The 11,221-nt window shown below is 37.1% G+C and overlaps 1 pseudogene; it reads left to right on the forward strand.

Moving 5' to 3' along the window:
* Positions 1 to 8,085: 8,085 nt before the first annotated feature.
* Positions 8,086 to 8,201, forward strand: LOC123388042 (annotated as a pseudogene).
* The last annotated feature ends 3,020 nt before the right edge of the window (positions 8,202 to 11,221 follow it).

Below are 11,221 nucleotides of genomic sequence, written 5' to 3' on the forward strand. Positions count from 1 at the left end.
TCTATTTGCAAGGTGGGGGAGGAATGCTCTTCATTCTTAAGACAGAGGAAGCAATGTTCCTTTTACTCCACTATCGTTGAGCATGAAGTCCACACATGCAGAGTGTGAGCCAAAAGACTGTTAAAGAAATGGATCCAGAATTGTCCTTTATCCTTCCTGAAGGCTGCCCTTCCTATGGACTTCTTTTTATGTAAGTCCTTACTTCTTGGGCTGCTTGGATAGGAGTTTTCTGATATCTATAGCAGATATCAGGCCAATACCATTTTTCACCCCACTTATTTCACAAAGAAATAAACTTTGGAGGTAAAGTGAATTAACCAAGGCCAAAAAACTAATTAACAGCAAAGCCAAGGCTAGACCAGCAATCATTGGTCACTCATTGAGCAACTGCTGGCTGAAACCCAAAGTTAGTAACGGAATATCAAATTTAGATGCACCCATATACCCATGATTAATCCATGAATAATAATCATTTTTACCTAAAGAAAGCAGAATCACCACTACCTTCTGAATTATCTGTTGTTGTTCTTTTTTTTTTTTTAAGATTTATTTATTTATTTGACAGAGATCACAAGCAGGCAGAGAGGCAGGCAGAGAGATAGAGGAGGAAGCAGGTTCCCCACTGAGCAGAGAGCCCTATGCAGAACTCCATCCTAGGACCCTGAGATCATGACCCTAGCCGAAAGCAGAGGCTTTAACCCACTGAGCCACCCAGGTGCCCCTGTTGTTGTTCTTTTTGAGTATAGTTAATGCATGGTGTTGTTTTACCTAATTTTTAAAGATTTCTTACAAATTCAAACAGTGTTAATAATATGCACCTACAGGGTGATATTCAAAAAATTCAATAATCGAGGGACGCCTGGGTGGCTCAGTTGGTTAAGCAGCTGCCTTCGGCTCAGGTTATGACCCCACCGTCCTGAGATCAAGTCCCACATCGGGCTCCTTGCTCGGCAGGGAGCCTGCTTCTCCCTCTGCCTCTGCCTGCCATTCTGTCTGCCTGTGCTCGCTCTCTCCCCCCCCCCTCTCTCTGATAAATAAATTTTTTAAAAAATTCAATAATTGAGAGGACAGGACTAATCCAATCTGAATGGACCCAGGTTATACTGCTGGGGCAAGGTTTCAGAGATCCTCTTTGCCAGGATTTCTTCATTCATTTGTTAGAATAGGGAGAAGTGATGAGTTCTCACGGAAGCAGATGGGGGCTAGGGAGCTTCACACAGAGAAGGTAGTTCGGTCTCTAAAATCAGTTTATCTGGATCCTTATACACTGGCTCACTATCACTGCTGTGTTTCATCCAACACAGAGTCTGATAATCTTGTGTTCGTCTTACCCCTCTTCCATTTAAACTATTAATTTTTTAAGAACAAGTATAATATCTAACATTTGTTAGATTTTGTGTGTGTGTTCCCAATATAATTTTGTAACTGGGGGTCCAATAGTGCATAATGCTTTCTCCAAAGCTAAAAAATGCAAGGAAAAAATTTTTCTAGACTCCTTCATTCATTTTACTAATTTTTATTAAGAGCTGCTAAGTCACAGCTGCAGAACTGAGGTTTAGAGATAGGAAGCTCTATTTAAAAAGTACTCAGATCGTGTCTACCTAAAATCCTGAAAATAAAGCTGGGGGGTGTATGAGAGTGTAGGCCTAGGAAACAAGGAAGGGCTTTTGGAAAGTACAAATTTTGAAGAAACTAGAGGGTCCATAAATAGTTGTACTTCCTCTCTTTTCAAGGTCACTGTACTTCCCAGCAGGAAACTCTCCATTACGTGCTCTTCGCCCCGTTTCTCTCTTGATAGTATTTGACACTGGTGACCACTACCGCGTATGGTTTCTCCCTACTTGTCTCACAACTTCACTGATCCTTTTATTGGCTCCTCTTCTCGTCCTTACCACATAAAGACATGTTTTCTAAGATTTTATGCCTTCTTTCTTTAGATGATCCACCTACCACTCCAATGCCAACGAGCAGATTTTACATCTGGCTCCTAATTCTATCTCCCATCCTGAACCTCATCCTTTCCCTCAGTTCCAAGTCTTCTCTACTATCTTCCTCTCTGACTAGTTTATACATCAATTCATCAACTCCAAGCTACTCCTCTGCTTGATTAAACTACTAATGATTATGGCAAGACCACCCTCGAGTTACTCTGTTTTGTAGCCTCGAGTTATGTTGGATTCCCCTGTATTCCTTCACCAGGACAGTAAAGTAGAATACAGCTGAGGTTGGGAGTCAGGTACACCTGGGTTCAAACCTAGTCTTCACCACTTGCTAGCCAGGTGAATTTGGGTATGTTAATTAACCTGAGAGTCTCTATTCCACCAATTATAAAGCACAAGCAATATTTTCTAGCTGTGGGAACTAAATGAGCTCATGTATATAAAATACCTGATGCACAGCAGGTGTTCCTTTCCTCTTAAAGCCATTTATAAAATCAATTGCACTACCTAAATGATGGTGCTTCATCATTCAAATCTACACTAAACTGTTGTTTTAAATTTTTCTCAATTGAGGTATTTCATTTCTCTGAGCCTTAAAGAATTTTGTTTGTAGCATTAGCCCTATTTTGGAATTTGGAATACTTAGCTCACAAATTAGATTTCTGGATTTTCCAGATTTGTTCTGTCCAATGTAGTAGCTACTCAAATTTTAATTTGTAACTATTGAAACTGAAGAGTAAATTAAACATAATTAGAAACTAAATAATTCTGTCACTCCAGCCACATTCCAGGTGCTTCATAACTACATGTTGCTAGTGGCTATCACGGTTCTATACAGTTTTGTATGTTACAGGATATTTTTATCATCTAAATTTTAAACTCCTTTAATAGCAAAACTTTGTCTGCATTTTTTCATTTTTGTGTTCTCTGTAGTCCCTTGTACTTGGTGGGCAATTGAAAATACATACTGTAAAGTATTTGTGAATTGATAGAATTTATAAAAATCAGTACCTGAATGATATCCAATGAGTGGGTTTTTAATATCACTATTATTATGTACTATTGATTATGAATCAATAATTGCTCCTTGCTTTGTGTTTACCTTCTGTTGTAGAGGATCATGGCATGGCCTTCTCAGTTTCTTGCCGAAACCACCCCCTCAAAGGCAGATCCAACCTTAACAGTCTGGTTCTAGAATTTTTGGGAGGGTGGGTGGAAAGAAAGGAAATACAACAAAGTTATTCAAGAATAAGTGGAAGATTTTTAGAGGGCAGCAGTTTAAAGGATACTGAAGTGTATGAGGGTAATAAATTATGAAAGAAAAATGGGAATTTAAAAAGTATTGCAAGGACTTATGTGCCACCCTGCTTGTGTGGAAAAAAATAGGAAGAAGAAGCTTGAGATACTGGAATTATCCATTATTGAATGGACTTTGCTTTTTTAGCTACAATACTATCCTACGCTGAATGTATGTGGATCATAGTTTTATAAGCATTATAATCATGAAACATCACATTACAACTTTTTTCTTTGAATGCATGGATGTTCTGTTACATGACTTCTATTTCACATAATATTAAATATTTATATTCATGCTGATAATTTCATATTCATAAAATAAGTCTAACATTATATGGGATAAAACTCATGGCTTCTTCATTTTCATTGCATGATTGACCATAGACAAATCTAAGAATTAACCAAAAGTTATATAAACATCCATACATGGTACTGGTTAACCCTGGCATTCAGAATTTCCAGAAAAGGAATGGACCCCTCTCATAACAGGCCGACACAGGTGCATTCCCTAAGAGGGGCATGAGGAATAGAGCCCCTTGACTCCTTCTGACATTAATGGGCAATCCCACAGCCAGATCTCTGTGCCCTGCCTCAAGAATTTACCCAACTGTAAAATTGCATTCTACATAGTTTCATGTGGGAAGATGACGCATGTCACTCCTGGAAACTATCACATGTTCCCCATAAATTACAGTGCTAAACAGCTTTTACCGTGGGTAGTTAATGTTGGCTTTCTTTTCTTTTTTTTTTTTTTTTAATCTTCCCCTCAACCTTCTAAGAATGACTCAGAAATGTATTTTCACATCATGACAAAAATCTAGAATATGAAGGTCAAGCAAACACTGAATGACTGTCTCTTTAAGATTTTTTTTTTTTTTGGTAGTAAGAGAATTGGCATATTATTTGACCTGATGCAAAATCAATCATTAGCAAGCACTTTGACAACTTCTAACTGAACAGATTACTGGGCTAGATACGTTAAAGGCTCTACGTGGCAACACAAATGTTTTCCGTGATCAATTCTTCTTTATCTGGCCTTTTCATTTGGGTTTAGGAAGATGTTTATCAATGTTATGATTTTCATAGAATCAATTTTCAATTAATGAAATATGGATTCAATTAAAATACATGGTCAAAACAATGTGTTCAGACAATTCATGCTGCTGTGCATGTCTTCTCTATTATAATGAAGTCCATTGAAAGCCCAGGTTGATTTTTACCTTTTTAAATATATTGTTCTATAGTCATTGTAACAAGATGGCTATGCTCTTTACAACAAGCCAACATTGTCACTAACTGGTTGTATGACTTACTTAATTTTTCTAATGCTTATTTTAGCAAATACAAAAGGAATGTTATATGAACTACTCCATAGACTTCCTGTAAGATAGATCAAGAGAATATATTTTAAAGAAGACTTTCGGGGCACCTAGGTGGCTCAGTGGGTTAAAGCCTCTGCCTTCAGCTCAGGTCATGATCCCAGGATCCTGGGATCAAGCCCCACATCAAGCCCCACATCAAGCCCTGCATCAAACCTCACATTGGGCTCTGCTCAGCAGGGAGCCTGCTTCCTCCTCTCTCTCTGTCTCTCTGTCTACTTGTGATCTCTGTCTGTCAAATAAAATCTAAGGAAAAAAAAGAAGACTTTTAACAGAAGAAATGGTATATGAGAAGTATAGTAGGCATTCATTACACTTTAAATCAGTGTATATTTAATATATATGGAGAAAATTTGTCAATCAAACTCATCTTCTTATTCCTTTTCCAATTACCACTACCTTTCTTCAACTTCACTTGAGTACTCAAAAATGTTTATTAGCTTTCTATTGTTTTGTTGATCCTTTTCTTTGTTCTTTTGGTTGTATATTCATTATTATTTTGACACACATAAGATGACATTTCAGAGGAAAACATTAAATATAAAAGCAACTCAGATTTGACATCCCATCAGCTTTTGGAAGAACTGTGAAATTCACTTAACTGCTATGATATCACCAAGTCCACAACAAATGGACTTAAAGTGAGGACTGGCAAGAAGCCAGAAAACTGTCCTGTCAGGAAATAGCAAAGACATCACTCTATAGAGCAACACCTGCAAGACAGTGAGTAGTTGGGATCTATCTTCAGGGGGCCACATTTCTTTTGGCTTCATGGGAAGAAGAATTTGTTTCTTATTGTCTCCTATATTTGTTGCAATTTCCTTCTACTTAAATGTAAATGATAAAATTTGTTTCCATCTCATACAGCATTTATTATTCTGAAATAGGGATGAGAAAGGTCAGGGTCTAAAGGTGGGTAATTATCTACAAACTATATTTCTTAAGGAAACATTGCATGATACCCCCAAGGACCAGTAGAGTGCTAGCCTTTACAATGTAAGGGTTGCTCAATCACTGTGTATTGAACAATGAATGAGGCAGAACCACGTGGTGCATTCCGTCTTTCTTATTTCCCAGCACCCAATGCAATACTATGTACAAAAAAAGGCATCCAATAAACACTCGAAAAATGGAATGTGGACCACATTCTTTGTGTTAATCCTCTTGACTTCTTAGGCTGGACTGTTAGGCCAATTCCACTGAATTAGGATTGAGATCTTTAGTTCAAGGATTGTCCTGAGGACCTGGGAAAGCCATGCTAATTTATGTACATCAGTTTGCTTTCTTCAAACTGAAGCCCAATTTTGAGACACTTTGTTTCTTTGACAAACTTTCTATCCCTGACAAGCCATCTAATAGAACCCATCAACTCACCTCCTTCCTACTCAGAACACACATACAGTTAAGGGTTCCCCAAGGGTTTGGCCAAATTAATACACTGTTCTCTGTGCTAGGGTCAAAACAAAGGGCAAAAAACTATAAATTCTGCCCTCATGAAGCTTATGCTCCAGTGGGACAAAATGAACAGCAACAAAAAATAGTCAGATATATGATATTTAGATACAATTGTCTTAGCCATTGGGTATAATTTGATAATTGGTAATAATTTTATAATTTGGTAATATGCTGAGTCAAACTCTGAATCTTGACATTCAACTTGAATTAAAACTTTCAACAATTTCTCCTCCTCAATCAGATTTACATTCACTGATGCACCATAAATTACTTCTGCTTAAAAGAAGTCGGATGTCTCCTTTCTCCCCACTGTATGACAATCATTCATAACTTTGGTCCCATGGCCAGATAAAATCTCCTTTCTCCAAGTTTCCATTCTAGAGCTTCAGGGCTTATTTCATTATAAAGGCCCATGGCATCTTTTTTAAGAAAGTAGGTTTTTTGTAATTCATCCTTTCCAACTTCCTTCCCCTAGCCTATAAGGCTTATGAATATTCTGACTGACATAAATACTATTGTGCAAAGTTTAACAACCATAGATTGGAAGTTCCTTGAAGGTAGACAACATTTAAATATTTCCTTTGTTATTACATAGCTCCCAAAACACCTGTCAGAGCGTCAGGCACTCTGAGAGCTCAATAGGTGCTAGTAAGTTTGAATAGAATGTGACAGAACAGAGTGGCAAGATTATATAAGGACACAAGAGAGAAAAATTTTGTAGGTAAAGAGCTATATTAAAATTATGCATACAAACTAAAAAGGCAAAAATCTAGAGAAATTATACCCAATGGCTAAGACAATTGTATCTAAATATCATATATCTGACTATTTTTTGTTGCTGTTCATTTTGTCCCACTAGAGCATAAGCTTCATGAGGGCAGAAATTATAGTTTTTTGCCCTTTGTTTTGACCCTAGCACAGAGAACAGTGTCTGGTACATAGAAAGTACTCAATATATACTTAACACATGTATGGAAGCTATCTTTTGTTGTTATTTTTTTGTTTTATCTTTGTATTCCTTTTCTTTCCCTTTTCTCATTCAGTGGATAAATGGATTTAAGGAAGTAATTTAAAAATAAAAAGTAGTGCTTCCTTTTGACTTACTTGATGATATACGTATTCCCTTCATCATCAGGCTGGAGATCTTTGGAGCACATCTCACCCAAACTCTAAGGCTTTCTTCCTCACAAGAACTCTCTAGATACAAAAGACTAGAAGAAAAACCTAGAATCAGCAAAGATGATGGGTTTTCTGGGAACAAATTTTGAGAAGGAAAAGTGAGAAAAAGTGATTAGTTTTTAATTTTGTGTATGTCTTTCAATGCTTTCAAATATCCTTTTTACTAATTCAGTTTTTTTACACAGCTCAGTTCACTGTAGTTTAGTGAGATGAAGTTATGAATGCTGTGTGCTCCCTGCAATGCCATTCTTTAGTTATTACTGAGGACTAATGCCACTCTAACGAGAAGTGGGTAAAGGAATTAACAACTCTGTTAGCAGAAAATAAACCTACACACAAAGACTGAGGAGAAAATGGAGTAGTTTACATCTCTGAGCAGCAAAGCTGGTAAGTGATTAGTTTATTGACCAGGAGATGTAAAGTAATGTTTGGATTCTTAGGTTCCCACACTTACTTTATCTACTCTCTTTGGAAAACACTGCAGATGATACCTAGATACTAAACACCACATCAGTTACTTTTCTTTAACCTTCCAGCTCCCATTAACAACAATAAAATCTAATATTAAAAAAGAATAGAACATTAGGTCCTTTGCCAAATTTTTACTGAAGCGGTAAGCCACTGTAAATCAGACTCCTCACAGAGTGGGGCAGGACAGAAATATCAGGTCAATTAGATATTCAGGCTGAACTTATCATTTCTAGGCATTTTAAAATTTCAACTATCAATTGGATACTTATGGCTTTGTCCATATTTCTCTCAGATTATTTTTAATAATTATTTTTAAAAATCTGATCATGGGTACATGCATGTTATTTGAAAGAATTTGGAGAGTGTTCCCTTTGGCAGCACATAAAGTAAAAACTGAAATGATACAGAGAAGATTCAGCATTACCCTTGCACCAGAATTACATGCAAATTTGTGAAAGAATTTGGAGAGAAAATATTTGACTCTTTTAAAGAGAGGCAGCTAAAAATGAGAAAGCAAAAATATCAGAATATTTCTGTTAGGTGGACTTTTATTTTTATTTTAAAGGGCTTTCATTTTCTTGCTTATAACCTAGCATGAATATTTGATGAATCATCAAATTCTTGCCCTAAAAATAGGTTTTGGTTTTGTAAGAATGCTTTACACGTACTTGCACTTATGATAATATATAGCTTTATTTTCTCAAAGAAACAGATTTTTTTTTAATATTATAAAATTTTACCCAAAATATTGCTCACCTACCATGTGACAGGCTTTTATACTTCCTATCATATTTTGAATTTAATAGTTTCCCTTTTTCATTAGATACTTTACAATGCACTGTGGTTAACACCTGACAAGGTAGAATGTAGGGTTACCGTTATCTCAGACTCTCATACAAGGCAGGAACTTTATCTCATCCCATCTCATATCCAATGCTTAAAACAATTTTATAATATCATTATGGGGTAAATCAGTGGAAACATATCCTTTGATGATAAACTCATATCCAAGGCAGCCTACTGTATAATTGAATAACTCTTGTCACTATGGAGTTCTTTCCTTTACGGCTGGAAAATAATTGTCTTTTTTTGCCATTGTTTCTTGTTTTGTTTAGGTTTGTGTTTCTTTTCTTTCCCTTTTCTCACTCAAGGAGAGAGTTCTATTATTCGTGTGACTTTGGGAAAAAGGATGTGGTAGAGTAAAACTTAGATATGTTTATGGCTTTGTTTCTCAAAAGCCTAACACTTTAAAGGAATTCAAGTTCTTGAAGAACATGAAGGGAGAAAGATTTTTCCCTCCTGCTAAAAGAACACTTCCCGGGGCGCCTGGGTGGCTCAGTGGGTTAAGCCGCTGCCTTCGGCTCAGGTCATGATCTCGGGGTCCTGGGATCAGTCCTGGGATCGAGTCCCGCATCGGGCTCTCTGCTCAGCAGGGAGCCTGCTTCCTCCTCTCTCTCTCTCTGCCTGTCTCTCTGCCTACTTGTGATCTCTCTCAGTCAAATAAATAAATAAATAAATAAATAAATAAAAGAACACTTCCCCAGGATCTGGTGGAGAAGAGCAGAGAGAGACAACTCTAGGGCTCCCAAGAGCAGAAACCTGGACACTACTTCCCATTAAGATGACCTGTGAGACAACCAGATGCCAAGCAGAGGCAGATGAATGGTCCATCAGGAGATAACACCAGAATCAGCATCACCCCAGCCTGCCTTACCTCAAGATGACAAAAAAGCAGGGGAGTGTAGCTAAGCTGAAAGAAGCACATGTGAACCATGACTGTCTGTATCATCAGTTACCTGTAAAACCAATGACTGAAACATGTGTAGCTTCCATCATTGATGGAAGGGTAATGCCTAAGACCCCACAACTGAATCACATTCTATGGTGGGGTCCTTAGTTAGACTGAAATTCTTTCCATCAACTCAGTAAAGCAAAGGGAAAAGGGCAGAAATTATAACAGAAGATTATGAAAGCATACTTATTTTTTTGCATACCTGAATTGTGAAATTTTCATATTCTGATGGATTATATGAAGCTTCTTCCTATGACATGGTTTTCTTCATTGAACGTGGAGTAAGGTCCAAACCTTGGGGACCACAACTGATTATGACCAGCAGCGTGTGATTGTATGAGTAGAAGTACCCTATGACTGCCCTTGTTTTTGTCAATCTGTTTCCGTGAATGCATCCAGAGGTAGTTTTTTTTTGGCAGTCACCTCACAATGATGACCCGAACTACAGGCTACTAAAACCCTTTTCAATCATATCATCATTAAAGAAAAGATTGTCAGCTAGATTTGTGCCAACATTTTGGGCTTAATATTAATTTCTAATATATTCATTTATTTCTCTCTTTCTCTATTTTCTTTGGACCTCAAGTACAAATAGTTGTGATGTCTATACTCTTCAATTCTTGGCATGTTATCATTCTTAAACCCTATAATGCCACTCTTTTGTTTTAGTTTAGTTTATTAATATTTCTTTATCCCTGGATTCTCACTCCCATGCCACTCAAAGGGCACCCATTCAAACATGTATAATGTAAATCCTCAGGTAGGAATAGATCCTTGACAACTATATGAATTCATTTGTGTATGGGTATTTGTAAGGTGTTTTCACCTCCATATATTTTCTACATACAGCATCATGTAACCTTACAAAATCAAATGTGTTATTTTAGAACCTCTGATTTGAGGGGTTCCCGATTTGGTATGAAGTATACTAGCTGTCCCACCTTGCTTTATGTCATCTGGAAAGCTGCTAAACAGACTTCATGATGTACCATTGAAGATCTTCCTAAAGGTTAGTATCAATACACTAATTCCATCCCCTTGAATTTGAGGGTCCCATTAGTTACAAATCCACCTGAACTTATTATCACCTACTCCATGTTAAATGTAACGTCATTGGCTTCTGGGCATTTGCAAGATCCTCTATTATGTCTATGTAGGGAAATTAGAACACACAAGAAAGGAATTTATTTGTAGAAAACACTCAAGGGAGTTGAAAATGCAACTTCTTCGGTTGTGTGTCTTTGCTTTAGGGGTGAGTCTTACTTGAGTTTCCAAAAGACTACTTTATGTATAGTACAAGCAGGGAAACTCTTTGATTTAATCATCTTAAACTTCTTTCCTCCTGGATGACACAGAATCCACAGAGAATGTGTGCATGAAGTAACAAAAGGAACTTCTATTTCCCGGCTGACCCCAAGAAGCTTATCTGCTAATGTAACTTGATAATACCAGAGATAATGCCAGTTTAATTGGTACTCTCTCTACTTCTCTATTCTAGGACTCTGTGTCTTTGACCAGTTCCTTTCTTTTGCTTTTCTTGCACTAAAATTGGCCACAAAACACTACTGAACTCAAGGTTTTCCTGATTCATCTTCCTGCATTCCCATGTACAAATGCACATTCATATGCACACAAATATACCCCAACACCAACGGGGTATTAGCAGCTGGATCTTCAAAATTCTCTGCAGCTAATTCTCTAGCATT

The sequence above is a fragment of the Mustela putorius genome, unplaced genomic scaffold, assembly GCF_011764305.1.
Source record: "Mustela putorius furo isolate JIRA1106 unplaced genomic scaffold, ASM1176430v1.1 tig00003869_pilon_pilon_pilon, whole genome shotgun sequence".
NCBI lineage: Eukaryota > Metazoa > Chordata > Mammalia > Carnivora > Mustelidae > Mustela > Mustela putorius.